Consider the following 13672-nt stretch of genomic DNA (forward strand, 5'->3'; position numbering starts at 1 on the left):
TCCTTTCTCCTCCCTCCTGCCTGCAGATGGTGAAGGGTTACCTGTACGTGGTGAAACAGTGGTGGGAACAAGCTGAAGAATAAAGTGCACCAGTGGTTGCAAAACTCAGGATCTCAGAGTGACTTTGTGAACCTAGCAGGCGCAGAAGCCAAGGGGGCCCTGCTGCACTCTCTGCTGCAGTTGTCCATAAAAATAACTTTTTGTTTGTTTATTGAGAAACCTTCAGCTTGCTTGGGACTGTACATTTACATACAGTGAGGACTTGATGTATTAAATAAAGCAAATTAAATGCTAGGAGCACCATTCTACACTGCTTACGGAGACCAAACTCCTGATAAAGTCCTTTGAGTAGACTGAGCAACATCAGAGTGAATGGGGTGGCTGAGGTTCAAGACAGAAGTAGAGTCAGATAAGAAAGGGTAAAAGGTCAAGGACCAAACCAGTTTCATGGTGCCAATATTTTAACCAGGGGCTCCCACAAAAATGTCCCCCTTACTTTGTGATAAATCTATACACAAGGGGCTCGTGTGCTCACAAAGAAGAAGGGTAAGGGATTGGTATTAGCTGTTTCATTTACATAAAAATGCTTTCTCAGCCACAAATCAGGGCACCACATTGCTCAACTGTCCAACTCATATTAGGTGTACTTTGTTAGAAATGTTTATACTTGGTTCCTAAATGCTTACTGCATATATTGCATTGTTTAGCCTGTGAACTCTAAAAGAAGGTGAGGACTGAGACTCTGTAATGAAGTTTTGGGGGTATTCTTCCACTGGGGTATTTTAAGTCTTAGGTATCATCTTCTGCATTGCAAAGGCAAATACTCACCGACAACCACATACCACACAACAGAACCACTAACCCAGGAACTTATCCTTGCAACAAAGCCCGTTGCCAATTGTGCCCACATATCTATTCAGGGGACACCATCACAGGGCCTAATAACATCAGCCACACTATCAGAGGCTCGTTCACCTGCACATCCACCAATGTGATTTATGCCATCATGTGCCAGCAATGCCCCTCTGCCATGTACATTGGTCAAACTGGACAGTCTCTACGTAAAAGAATAAATGGACACAAATCAGATGTCAAGAATTATAACATTCATAAACCAGTCGGAGAACACTTCAATCTCTCTGGTCACGCAATCACAGACATGAAGGTCGCTATCTTAAAACAAAAGAACTTCAAATCCAGACTCCAGCGAGAAACTGCTGAATTGGAATTCATTTGCAAATTGGATACTATTAATTTAGGCTTAAATAGAGACTGGGAGTGGCTAAGTCATTATGCAAGGTAGCCTATTTCCTCTTGTTTTTTCCTATCCCCCCCCGCCCCGATGTTCTGGTTTAACTTGGATTTAAACTTGGAGAGTGGTCAGTTTGGACGAGCTATTACCAGCAGGAGAGTGAGTCTGTGTGTGTATGGGGGTGGGTTTTTGGAGGGGGGTGAGGGAGTGAGAGAACCTGGATTTGTGCAGGAAATGGCCTAACTTCATTATCATGCACATTGTGTAAAGAGTTGTCACTTTGGATGGGCTATCACCAGCAGGAGAGTGAATTTGTGTGGGGGGGTGGAGGGTGAGAAAACCTGGATTTGTGCTGGAAATGGCCTAACCTGACGATTACTTTAGATAAGCTATTACCAGCAGGACAGTGGGGTGGGAGGAGGTATTGTTTCATATTCTCTGTGTATATATAAAGTCTGCTGCAGTTTCCACAGTATGCATCTGATGAAGTGAGCTGTAGCTCACGAAAGCTCATGCTCAAATAAATTGGTTAGTCTCTAAGGTGCCACAAGTACTCCATTTCTTTTTGCGAATACAGACTAACACGGCTGTTACTCTGAAACCTTTAAAAATGTGTTAACTTCCAAGCCCAATGAGTCAGAATGTGTGCCATTCAGGGAAGGTGACTCTCCTCCTACTTTGTTTGTACAGCACCTAGGACAATGGGACCCCTATCCTGATTGTTGTCCCCATGTACTACCATAATACAATTAGTAATAATACTTACATCTTTGTCAGATCTAGCAGTTTGCAGAGGTTAGGGTTAAGTCCAGTGGAGAAAGAGAAATCACTCTGACCTGGCATTCAATTTGGTAGCAGAATTTTAATGTGGGTCACTTAGAATCCTCCATGGGCTAGCCTCCTTGAGTCTGTCACTGAACTGACCCTTTTGGGACACCCAAGAGGAGAGAGATGCTTTAGCATTTGGAGGCAGTTGACTGTGTAACTGTATCACCTATCAATACTGATGTAGCTTGTATATCCCATGCATGCCATGGCATATGCTTTTATAATTTCTGAGGGTCAACATTTCCTATAGTGACTGGCAGCTCTTTTGTTCTGTATTGGACCTTTTAACAGTGGAAGACACCTATCTCTAAGTGTAGCTGCTGTGTAGGGCTTGTGTAGGGCCTGAGCCTGCTGAATTCAGTGTAAAGACATCTATTGACTTCAGTGGGCTTTGGATCAGGCCCATAATGATCACTTTTGTGCATGAGATAGCAGGCCCACTTTGAAAATCATGAGACTATTTTAAGCAGAGGCAGCGCACTAGTGAATGTGCACAAATTTCAAATGACTAATTTATAAATAAAATGGAGTGTATGTGCAGCATTGGACATGGCAGTGCTCACCTAGAATGAGGATTAAACTGCAAGTCTTCCAACCAGCTTCTAAACTGTGCCACAAGCAAATTTTGACTATATGAAGGCTTTATAAAAATATTTTCATTTGCCCCATTGAAACTACTTACCATATTATGCAGTAAGAGTACTACTCTATGTAGAGAAGAGCCTCAGTGAAGTTACTAGGCTGTTTTATTCTAGAAAACAAATGTGCCCCTTTGGCCTTTTGTAATATAAATAGTTTAGCTCAGGAGTAAGCAGATTTTTTTTTTCTTTCATCTCGTTACAAACACAATTCTTGTCTTCTCTAGAATCTTTTATTGGCTTTCTTTACCGCTTTTTGTAACAGCTTCACAAAACTTTAACAAAAGTAAGCTGTGGTTGTATTTTTTCAAAAGCAAAACCAAGATATTTGTTTAGTACTTAATGTAGCACAGTTGATCTTCAAGGCACTGGACAGATACAAATTAATCTACACAACACTTCCTGTGAGGTAAGGGAGTACTATTTTCTCTATCTTACTGATGGGGAAACCAAGGTTAAATGATGTGTATCAGATCACAAAGCAAGTAAGTGGCAAAGCCAGAACTGGAACACAGGAATTCCTGGCTGCAACCCTCAAACTTAATCCATGACACTGCTCTGCCCCTCATTTAAGGTTTGTTTTAATTGAAATTAGATGAAGTTTATTTGGACTGTTCAGAAAATCTCTCTTTCTAAAGAGAGTGTACAACTTTCTTATGGGAGGGAGATTCATGGGCAGAGTTTAGGCTCAGAGGTGGTGGGTGGGTCAATCTGAGGCTCATTACTACGGTAAGGGACTGAAATAGCTTTTGGAGAGACCTGTTGGCATGAGGGATGCTTATTCTCTCCCCACCCAATTACTTTCCTTCTCTTCCAGGGTTTTCTAGCTTCCTATGCAAGTCCTTATACTTTCTGTCCTGTAACAATATTCTTAGACCCAGATATCCTGGTACTGGGCCCAGATGTGCTTTCTTTTGTCCCTCTATGCTATTGTGTACTACAATACAGTTTGGGACACCTCACACTCCATTGCTCAGGAGCATGCTTGATCCAGTGAGAAAGTGGTAGATTGATGGGCATTACATGTGAGGCCCAGCACAGAGGCTTCTGGGCAGGGGTGGCAGAGCATGCCCAAAAGTGGGGGGGGCCAGGCCTCCCCACCCTTCCTCTTCTACCTGAAGCCAGAAGCTGAAGTGGGCCGGGGGCTGTGGACCCTCCATCTGCCCCGGGGAGGGGGCGGGGTTCAATAGCAGCCCCTGTCTGTGTCTCTGCCCTGCGGGGTCCCCCGCCCATGGCAGGTGGAGGGTCCCCGGGTCCCCACAGCTGCTCACATGGCTCTTAACGTGGCTGGGCTGCATCCCCAGAGCCACATGTGGGGAGCTGCAGACCCTCCTGCCCTGGGGGAGGGGAGCATGGGCCCAGGACTGCTTTCAACTCCCCTGCCCCGGCAGGTGGAGGGTCTGTGGCATGGTGCTCCACAGCTGCCTAGCCTCTCCTACCTAGGCGCTCCATAGCTGGGGGGCGGGGCCCCTGCAGAAAAGTGGGAGGGCTATGGCATAAGAGTGCCAAACCTCCAGGATTGGCCAGAAGTCTCAATCTTTTATTTAAAGATTATGTCATGTGAGGAAACCTCCAGGAACGTGTTCGAGCAAAATTGGCAACCATGGTCCCTGGCTCCCTCTATTCCGGCACCCCTGCCTCTCTGGGTCAACACACAGTGTTAAGGTAGTGAGTGGGTAGAAAGCCAGAGGGAGGGGAGCCAGGAGTATTTGTGAGGAGCTGCAGAGATGAAGAGCTGGGGGAGATGGGAAGAAGATGCTATATTGCTAGCAGGCTGACCTTCATAAAACAGGAATAAAATCTGGGGGCAGCTGCCTGAGACACAAGAGATTCCCCACCAAACTGGGACAATTCTGGTAAATTTAGGACATCTGCTCACAGGGGAAACATGATCTAGATGAAAGTATTATTTTTCTCTTCCATACTTCCTTGTGAAATATCAGCAGTCCTATTTTGAATAGATTTTTAGATAACTGTAGTCCCAGTATGAACAGCAATTGCTGTAAACTAATTTCTCTCATCACACTTAGAATTGCTGATCTATTCTGCCTATTCCCAGTTTGAAACAAACAGCTTTTTATATTCTTATTTTAGTAGCTCATCTTATAATGTTTGTGAGCTGACATTCCAGCTTCACATCTAATTTGTTTCAGTATGGAAAAGGCCTTTCTCCTGTGGCCTTTACAAGCAGCTCTTCACTAGAGGAACTGCATTTGGAAGTTTTGTAATTCAATCAGCTCTACGTTATTTGTGTGAGTTTAAAATTTTCTGTTACTCATTTTAATTCACCTTGATGTTTTGTTTATTCTGCAAACTCTCCTCCATTTTCTAGTTGCAAGTGAATCTATTGATGTCTCTGCTCATGTTAGAGCCAGATACGCTCTCAATTGCAGAAGTGAAAGGCAGCTCAAAGAAAGTTGTTTCAGCTTAGCCTTGTGCTGCTGAAATACTTTAATGGTTTTGTATTCAGGATCTTTTATAACTGCTGCCTCCTTTAAGGATTCCGGATCCACGATTTTCGAGATGCTGATGAGGCAACAGCTCCTATAGGATGGGGCCTAGTCTCTGGTGGTGGAGGAATGATGTGTTTCAGCCCCTGCCCTGCCACTGATTTGTTTCCTTCTGCTAAGGCTGTTCCACCTCCTCTTTTTTTACCTGGCCAATCAACCTTCCCATGTAGCTCCCCACACCATCCTTTATAACAGCAGCTCTGAATAAGGAGTCTGGGGCCTCCTGGGGGGCTGCAAGCAGGTTTCAGGGGGTCCACCGAGCAAGGCCAGTGTTAGACTCACTGGGGCTCAGGGCAGAAAGCCGAAGCCCCGTCATGCGGGGCTGAAACCCAGAGCCCCAAGCCCTGTCACCTGGGGCTGAAGCCGAAGCCTGAACAACTTAGCTTTGCAGGCCACCCCCCGTGGTGTGGGGCACCAGGCAATTGCCCTGCTTGCTACTCCCTAACACTGTCCCTGGATTTTTATATGCAGAAAAACAGTAGTTGTGGCACAGTGGGGCCGTGGAGTTTTTAATAACATATGGGGGTGGGGGGAGCTTCAGAAAGAAAAACATTGAGAACCCCTGCTTTATAACACATTACTCAAGTACAATTGACTCTGGATTATTGTAATTTACTAGTTCATTATATATGAACACTGGCACTAATAGGTAGCAAGTTTAAAGCAAACAAGGAAATATTTCTTCACAGAATGCACAACCAACCTGTCAAACTCATTTCCATGGGATGCTCTGAAAGCCAAAAGTATAACTAGGTTAAAAAAAGAATTAGATAAATTCATGGAGGAAAGGTCCATCAATAGCTATTAGTGCAGATGGTCAGGAATGCAATCCCATGCTCCATGTGTCCTTAAACCTCCAATTGCCAGAAACTGAGACTGCACAACAGCAGATGGATCGCTCCAAATTGTCCTGTTGTGTTGATTCCCTCTGCAGCATCTGGCCACTGTCAGTGACAGGATTCTGAGCTAGATGACCCATTGGTCTGACCCAGTATGGCCGTTTCTATCTTCTTACAAGGATAACACACCTACTACTACCACAGATTGGGGGGGGGGGGGGAGGGTTCAAGTGGTGCTAACTGGTGGTTTTGTAGGAAAGATCCGGAGTTCTATCAGAGATGCTCCATGGGTGCAGTTTAGCTGATAATCAAGGCATCGGTGTCTGTGCATCATATGGATTAATTACATTTTGAGTTCAATCTCTCCTCTTCGTCTCCCTCTCCTCTTCCTGGCAGTACTTGCAGGTTGATATATTTCCTATAGTTTGGGATGGATTTTTGTAGGCAATTAAGGGTAGGTTCCTAATAGCTGTAACAATATCTCAGGCTGCATTTATAGTACATCCCCTTCCCCCTCCCCACTTCCTGCTGCTCTTCAAGGGTGAATACTGCTTTAAATTTGGAGCATTTCTAAGCTATCGGGAGGCAAAGGTAAATCTTCTGCAGCTAATAAAAATACACCAAAAGTGGGTTCTCAAGGCTCAGCCAACCATTGAGAGTTGTATGCTTGATCCAAGGATTCCCATTGGTTACTGAGGGTACATCCACACTAGAAATGCTATAGTGTAGATGCTTGTGACGGGAGGGGTTCTTCTGTTGCTGTAGTACATGCGCCTCTCTGAGAAGTGGGTACCTATGCAGAATTCTTCTGTCAACCTAGTGGTGCCTACACCAGGGCTTAAGTCAGTTTAACTATATCTCTCGGGGGTGTACATTTTTTCACTCACCAGAGCAACTTAGCTAGGTCAACCTAACTTTGTAGTGTAGACCAGCCCTGAGAATTGTATGGGTTAGAACACCCAATCAATCAATGTTTCTGCTGTTAATCTCATAGGGTATGTCTACATTGCAATTAAAAACCCAGGGCTGCCCCATGTCAGCTAACTCAAGCTAAGGGGCTTGGGCTAAGGGGCTGTTTAACTGCATTGTAGATGATAGGGCCCTAGAGAGTTAGCTCATCTGCTCTTACTGATTGAAAAGTTAATTCTGTTTTCACAAGGAACAGCTACTTTTAAATTCCTCTCTTTCTAAACTAGCATAAACACTGCCTAGGCATGACTTAATTTACTGTTAGGTGAAATATTTGCTGTACTGAGAGAGAACCTATTGTACCGTGTGTGTTTAATTTTGCTGAAGGTTAAGTATTTATAATATCCTGTGGAACAGAACTTGAATGTGGTTTTCTACTGAACTCCAATATTTGGGAATATTTATTAGAACTTTTAATCCTGGGCCAATTTAACCAGTAGCCAACTAATAAAAATAATTTGGGGCTTTCTGCCATGACAAATGTTGACACGCTCTTATAATGTTGACTAAAAACTAATAACTTTTAAAGTAAATGAGTATGGAAACCTTGCCAGAAATATAGTGTCTGAAACAGATTGGTTCTGTTTTATTTTACTGGCAACGCTTGTGGATTATGTTTGAAACACAGACGCTACACTGTTTCAGCTTTTAGAGACATGGTTAACTCTTTTGAGGCTAATTTGTTTTCCAGAATGAAACAGTTAACTAGTAATGAATGCTCCACTGTCAAGGAGTTAATACTTGAACACCTACTTTACTAGATTTACATAGATAAAGGGTGTAGGATAAAAAGGAAGGTAACTAGAGTATTTTTGATCCTGTGACAAGAAGAAAAACACAACAAAAATTATTTGGGTTTGTACAGAATTTTCTTTTTATTTCATCGGATATGTAGCTCACGAAAGCTTATGCTCAAATAAATTTGTTGGCCTCTAAGGTGCCACAAGTACTCCTTTTCTTTTTGCGAATACAGACTAGCACGGCTGCTACTCTGAAACCCTTTTTATTTCAAAGATTGACCGATTCAAAAGTATTCTGGACGCTAACATGTCGATACTAATAAATCCACTTTCCCATGATGTATTGGATTAGAAGCATAGTTAATGAATCCATGCCAATTTCATCAATTTTGTTTGCTAAATTGAGAGCTTCATTTGCAACCTTTTCTGATGAAGGTTTTGGGATAATGTTTATATTTTAAAATGCTGAGTCTCTTTAGAAGGTTTCAATTACCACTATTGTTTTGGAGGCTGAATTGAAACTTTTTTTGAATTTATAAAGAAAACATGCTAACTAATGAGACAAATTTATACAATGTGGTGGTGATAGTGTTGCATGTTGCCGGTGTAGACAAAGGTATAAGGACTCCTCAGAGGATCGTTTGTGCTTGTTTGTCAAATTCAACACCAGTCATGTAACACACAGTCCCTTTGTTGAAGTTGCTGATAAGGGGTGCAGGGAGTCAAGTGGAAAAACAATTATGTGAGCAGCTCATATACACTCAGACTTTAATTGTTAGGAGGTAAAAAATTATTACACTACCTAAAAGAGCATATCAAAATAAATTTCAGAATTAGGTACCAAGCCAAACAGAGCCCTATTGTATGGCAGCTGGTTGTCTACTATATGAGTTTTCTAGCATATGTTATCCAGGTCATTGCTTCTGCCATTCTGCAGACAATATAAGGTGAATGTGGGAGGTGAAGCGGGGTTCTGTTAAGAAAACTTAAAACTGACCTTTACTAGAGTGCTTTACCGAACAGTGTGTGGAAATTAGAAGGCTGTGGGGTGCATGGTTTAATGAGACAGTATGGAAAACTAACCAGTATTATGAAATAGATTTAACTTGGTTTGACCAGCAGGCTCTCACTTTGAACTTTGGGGAAATCCCGTTCTTTAAATAAACTAATAAGAGAATCAGTTTGCATTGTGGTTGAGTTGAATGACAGCAAGTGCTCTTGGCCCCTGCCTGAGACTTTTCTACCCACATATCCTACTACTGCATGCTATTTTATTGAGTGAAGAGCAAACAATAACATCAGCTTAGTACTCAGCAAATTGCAAGAATGTAAGAGCGCTGTTCTCCAAGGTGCCAAGCATCCTCAACTTTAATTGCTTCAGTACAAACTGGGTGCTCAGCACACCACAGGATAGGGTCCTAGATATTCAGGCTTGGGGTTTTTAAGCAGGGGCCTGTGTATAATATGATTATGCAGCTTCAAAAATAGATGTATAACTTATCTTTTTGTTAAGATGCCACATAATTTTAAAATGATCATTTTCCAGCTTATGATGCATGGAACAAAGAGCAGAAAGGACTAAAATGCTATTTGGGAGAAAACTGAGAGAAGGGCTGCATGAGTAGGTGGCTACCATCTGGGGCTCCAAGGCTCCACATGAGTGAATCTGCATGATAGGTGCATTCCCCGGACACCCAAAAGCAGTACATGGCTAGTACTTCCCCTTTCTGTACAGCAGTCTTAAAACTACCCTGGGTTTTAGTAAATCAAGGTTTATTTTTAGAGGGAGTGAGTCATATTAAAACAAATCTATGAGGTATGATACATAAGTACCATTTGGGCCTTACAATGAAGAAGCATAGTTTTATATTTCTAGAGTACTCATCTCCTCTTTCAGCTTGCTTCTTTCTCCCTCGCAATATGATGTGGTATCTCATGATGTGACTCCAAAGCACGAGCACACACTGTCCAGAATTTACTGACCATGTCTAGATTAGACCAGTTTTCACAGTCATCCGCGTGTCTTGAACCAGCATAGAGGTTACTCTGCAAAGTGAAAGTCACAATGAAGTTTATAGTCACAAAATGGCATTCTCAAAACGTGGCATTCACAATTTGACCCAGGCATAGTCCCAAACTGTCACATTTGGTATGCAAAAAACATATTTTCTCGTTTAAAGAAAGTTCAAAGCAATAAGATTATCTACTTCAATTTCCATCTTTAAACACAGTTTGGAGATGGAGACCCTGGATTTATTTTCCAGAGTCTGACACTGCAATGTTCTCTTGAATTACTGTCTTGGAGTGAGTCCTGCAAACACTGCAGATGTGTTTTTAATTTGGTTTTATTGTATGAGCCCTTTCAATTTGTTCTACGGATTCTAGTAATTTAGATTTTGATAAAAATCTATACAACCTATTTAGTTTAACTCCCTTTGCTATCAGAACAAATGAACTAAGTGCAGGAGGTAAAATGGCTCAGTGTGATGGGAAGAATAAGACCTCAAAGAACAACGCCACATATATGTGACCTAGTCATCTTACTGTGACTCCAGTGGCTACTGTTACAGGTTCTGACAATGACTTCTGGCTTTTTTACAGTTAGCAGCTGTAGTCATATCCTATCCTCCTTGTGGTTGCAGCAGCCCCTAGTGGAGGCAGCTAGGTTCATTTCTTCTCCTTAATGTCTACTTCTACAGGTAGGTAGGCTCTGCAGTACAGAGACAAATTAAAATATTTTGTCTCCCTGAGCAGTTTGGGTATAAGAATAAAGATTGCCACATAGCAAACCTCACAATCCCCTGCAGAATAGTGAAATGGTTTATTTTTAAAGGGTTAAGGAACCTGTTTCTAGTTCTTCCCTCTCCTCTTGCTGGAACCGTAAAATAACTCCAGCAACCCCATGTGGCAAAAAGAAGTGTTCGGATAGGGTTAGGGCTGTTCAGGGATGGAGCAGGCCTTCAGGGAATTCATTTACACCTTTTCTCTTCTTCCTTTTCCCTTGTCTTCCAAAAGGTATGGTGGTTTCCCTTCTATCTCACAGGATGATAATCTCTAGGGTTAGTTGCTGCTGTGCATCAATTTACATGGCTGTTTGAGGTTATGAACCCCAAACAGTTGGGAAAATTAGGTACAGGATTGAGCCCTTCACCTGCAGGCTTTCTGTAGCCATTAATAAACTGCAGATGCAGACAAACACTGAGTATATGAAAAGTTCCAAGTGGGTGTGACGTTGCACCTCATAATGCTTTATAGAAATATGCTTATGAGCGTAAACATGACATAACTGGGATATGTTTTATGGTAGATATGCCATGTAACATATCTTTGCAAAGGTTATGATCTACTGAATATATTCATCCTATTTGTGTGCATGTAACATTTTTATATCTGAAATTATGAGCATTGGCTCTATGCTTGTATTTAAGGTGTCTGCTGTAGAAAGCACATAAGGCAGATTTGGTCAACATAGCGTGAAGGAGTTATTCAAGTAATTGGGAGTATTTAACTAACAATGAACTTTGGAAGACGCCAATCCACATCTGAGCTTTCCTGAGAATGTTCAAATTAACATGTAAACAATGGCGTCGGCCTGTAAAGAACTGAGTCATGCATGGACGTGTGACTTGCCCAGGTGACTGCAAAACTCCATCTTGGAGAGGGGTTTCCACCCACAAGAGAAAAAACTATATAAGTCCCTGGAAACCCCTCCATTTTGTCTTCATCGGGCTCGGAAGATAGTCTCTCCACCCCAAAGAGATGCCTGAAAGAAACTGGGACAAAGGATAGTAACTACAGGGGTTGCTGGACCCAGACTAAGAAAGCGTCTAGTCTGTCAAATAAGCTTACTGGGACATCTCTGAGGGTGAGATTTACCTGCATTTAGTTTCCTACTGTATTGGGCTTAGAGTTGAGTTTTTTTGTTTTATTTTGTTTGGTAATTTACTTTGTTCTGTCATTACTTGGAACCACTTAAATCCTACTTTTTATATTTAATAAAATCACTTGTTAATTAATCCAGAGCAAGTATTAATACCTGGGGGAGGAAACAGCTGTGCATATCTCTCTCTCAGTGTTATAGAGGGTGAACAATTTGAGTTTGCCCTGCATAAGCTTTACACAGAGTAAAACAGATTTATTTGGTGTTTGGATCCTACTGGGAACTGGGTATCTGGGTGTTGAAGACAGGAGTACTTCTTAAGCTGTTTTCAGTTAAACCAGCAGCTTTTGGGGGATGTGGTTCAGAGCTGGGTCTGTGTTTGTAGCAGGCTAGTGTGTCTGGCACAACCAGGCAGGGCACTGAAATCCCAAGCTGCCAGGGAAAACAGGCTTAGAGGTAGTCTCAGTACATCAGGTGGTAGTCCCAGGGGGGTTTCTGTGACCCAAGACTCTTTTTTTCCTCTTTATCAACTAGTCTCAGACATTGCTCAAGGAGGTAATTCAAGTTTCACTCGCAGTAGTCCTGAACAAGACACTTAAGAGACACAGTGAAATATGAATTTACTTGCTTTGTAACAAAAGTTACCCTCCTTAGGGATTCTCAATGGGTGTCACAATATCATTGCTAAAATGTTAGTATTCATTATTTGTTACACTTTCAATCTCAAAATCTAAGTGTATGTGATAATATGCACAAAGATTAATAGACAGTTCTAACAGATGTTTAATTGGAATTTGATTTTTCTAACTTTCAAGCAGGTTACACTGTGATATAATGTAGGGCCAAATTACATCTCTTTACACCAGAGCTGACTTTGGGCCATTATATCAGAAACATAATTCCAGTTTGATCAAAGACTACATACAGAGCAGCAAAGATGGCAAACCTTGTGGAAAATGGTACAGCAATAGGGCAGAGGAGAATACTCTCTCAAGAGTCCCCTTTGCCTATTTTCTGGGAAGATATATTTGCCTTTTTAGCTGTCCTGATTCCTCAGTCTGCATAGTTCTAAATGCCAGATTCTAGTAGCATTAGAGATGATACGTGCCCAAGTAATTTCTGTTGCTAGGTATACAGTAGCACTCGCTTTGCCTTGGGACTTCAGTGTCCTCTCACTGCAGTGCATTATGATTAATGACAAGCAGTCTTTACGATGGGAAGCTAGTGGATTGTCATGAATTTAAAAAATAACCAAAACGGCTGATGACAGAGGTGCCAGTCAGACGAGAATTATAGGCGAAGCTGAAAGACTCCATAGTGTATTCAGTATGCCAGTCGTGCTGCAGTGACGTAAAAAAAATGCTCCTTCAAAAAAGCTGTGTCAAAGAGATGGTTGCTGGAAAGGAAAGAATCTGAATGGCACCTTCATGATGAAGATAAGAATGCAGGCTTTTTTTTTTTATGCTGAAATGATTGTAGCACCACATTCCATGTGTGGGGAAATTGATTATTTTTGGGGGGGTGGGGAAGGTTAACGTTCTGGTCCTGCTTTTCACAAGATGTTTGTGGAGTTGCAGCTCTGCCTGCTGAGAAATAAATTATTTGCTGGTTCTCATCTTTCTTCCTGGTCGCTGTGCTAATGAAACAGAATATTGCTGACCAGTAATGAAAATTTGGGATTTTTCTAAATACCAGGAAGGATGGGAAATCCCCATCTCTAAAAAGATTCGTACCTCTCTGCAAAAGAATACTATGACATGGTACATTTTCCTAAGGATTTGTGTAGAAAACTGGAGGTAGAGGATGCCTACACAAACTTTATAAACATGACTGAAAAAGAAAGATGAACTGCTATAGGATGTACTTAAAATATGATGTCGGATGGGTTTTTTAACTTCACTTAGAAGGTTTGGCTCTTTCTCTGTCAAAAGTAGCCTTTTGCACGTGCTGTTCAAGATCCATTAAGTGTCAGATGGAGGTTAGCAAGCCAAGGGTAACTTCTGTTTTTACATATTT

At 41.9% G+C, this 13672-nt stretch overlaps 1 protein-coding gene across 3 annotated transcripts in view; it reads left to right on the forward strand.

Moving 5' to 3' along the window:
- The window catches only part of ARHGEF3 (Rho guanine nucleotide exchange factor 3), a 192617-nt gene that overhangs the window by 123045 nt on the left and 55900 nt on the right, over positions 1-13672 (forward strand). The gene's annotated exons all lie outside the window — the stretch shown is intronic.

The sequence above is a fragment of the Eretmochelys imbricata genome, chromosome 7 (genome assembly GCF_965152235.1).
Source record: "Eretmochelys imbricata isolate rEreImb1 chromosome 7, rEreImb1.hap1, whole genome shotgun sequence".
In the NCBI taxonomy this organism is placed as follows: Eukaryota; Metazoa; Chordata; order Testudines; family Cheloniidae; genus Eretmochelys; species Eretmochelys imbricata.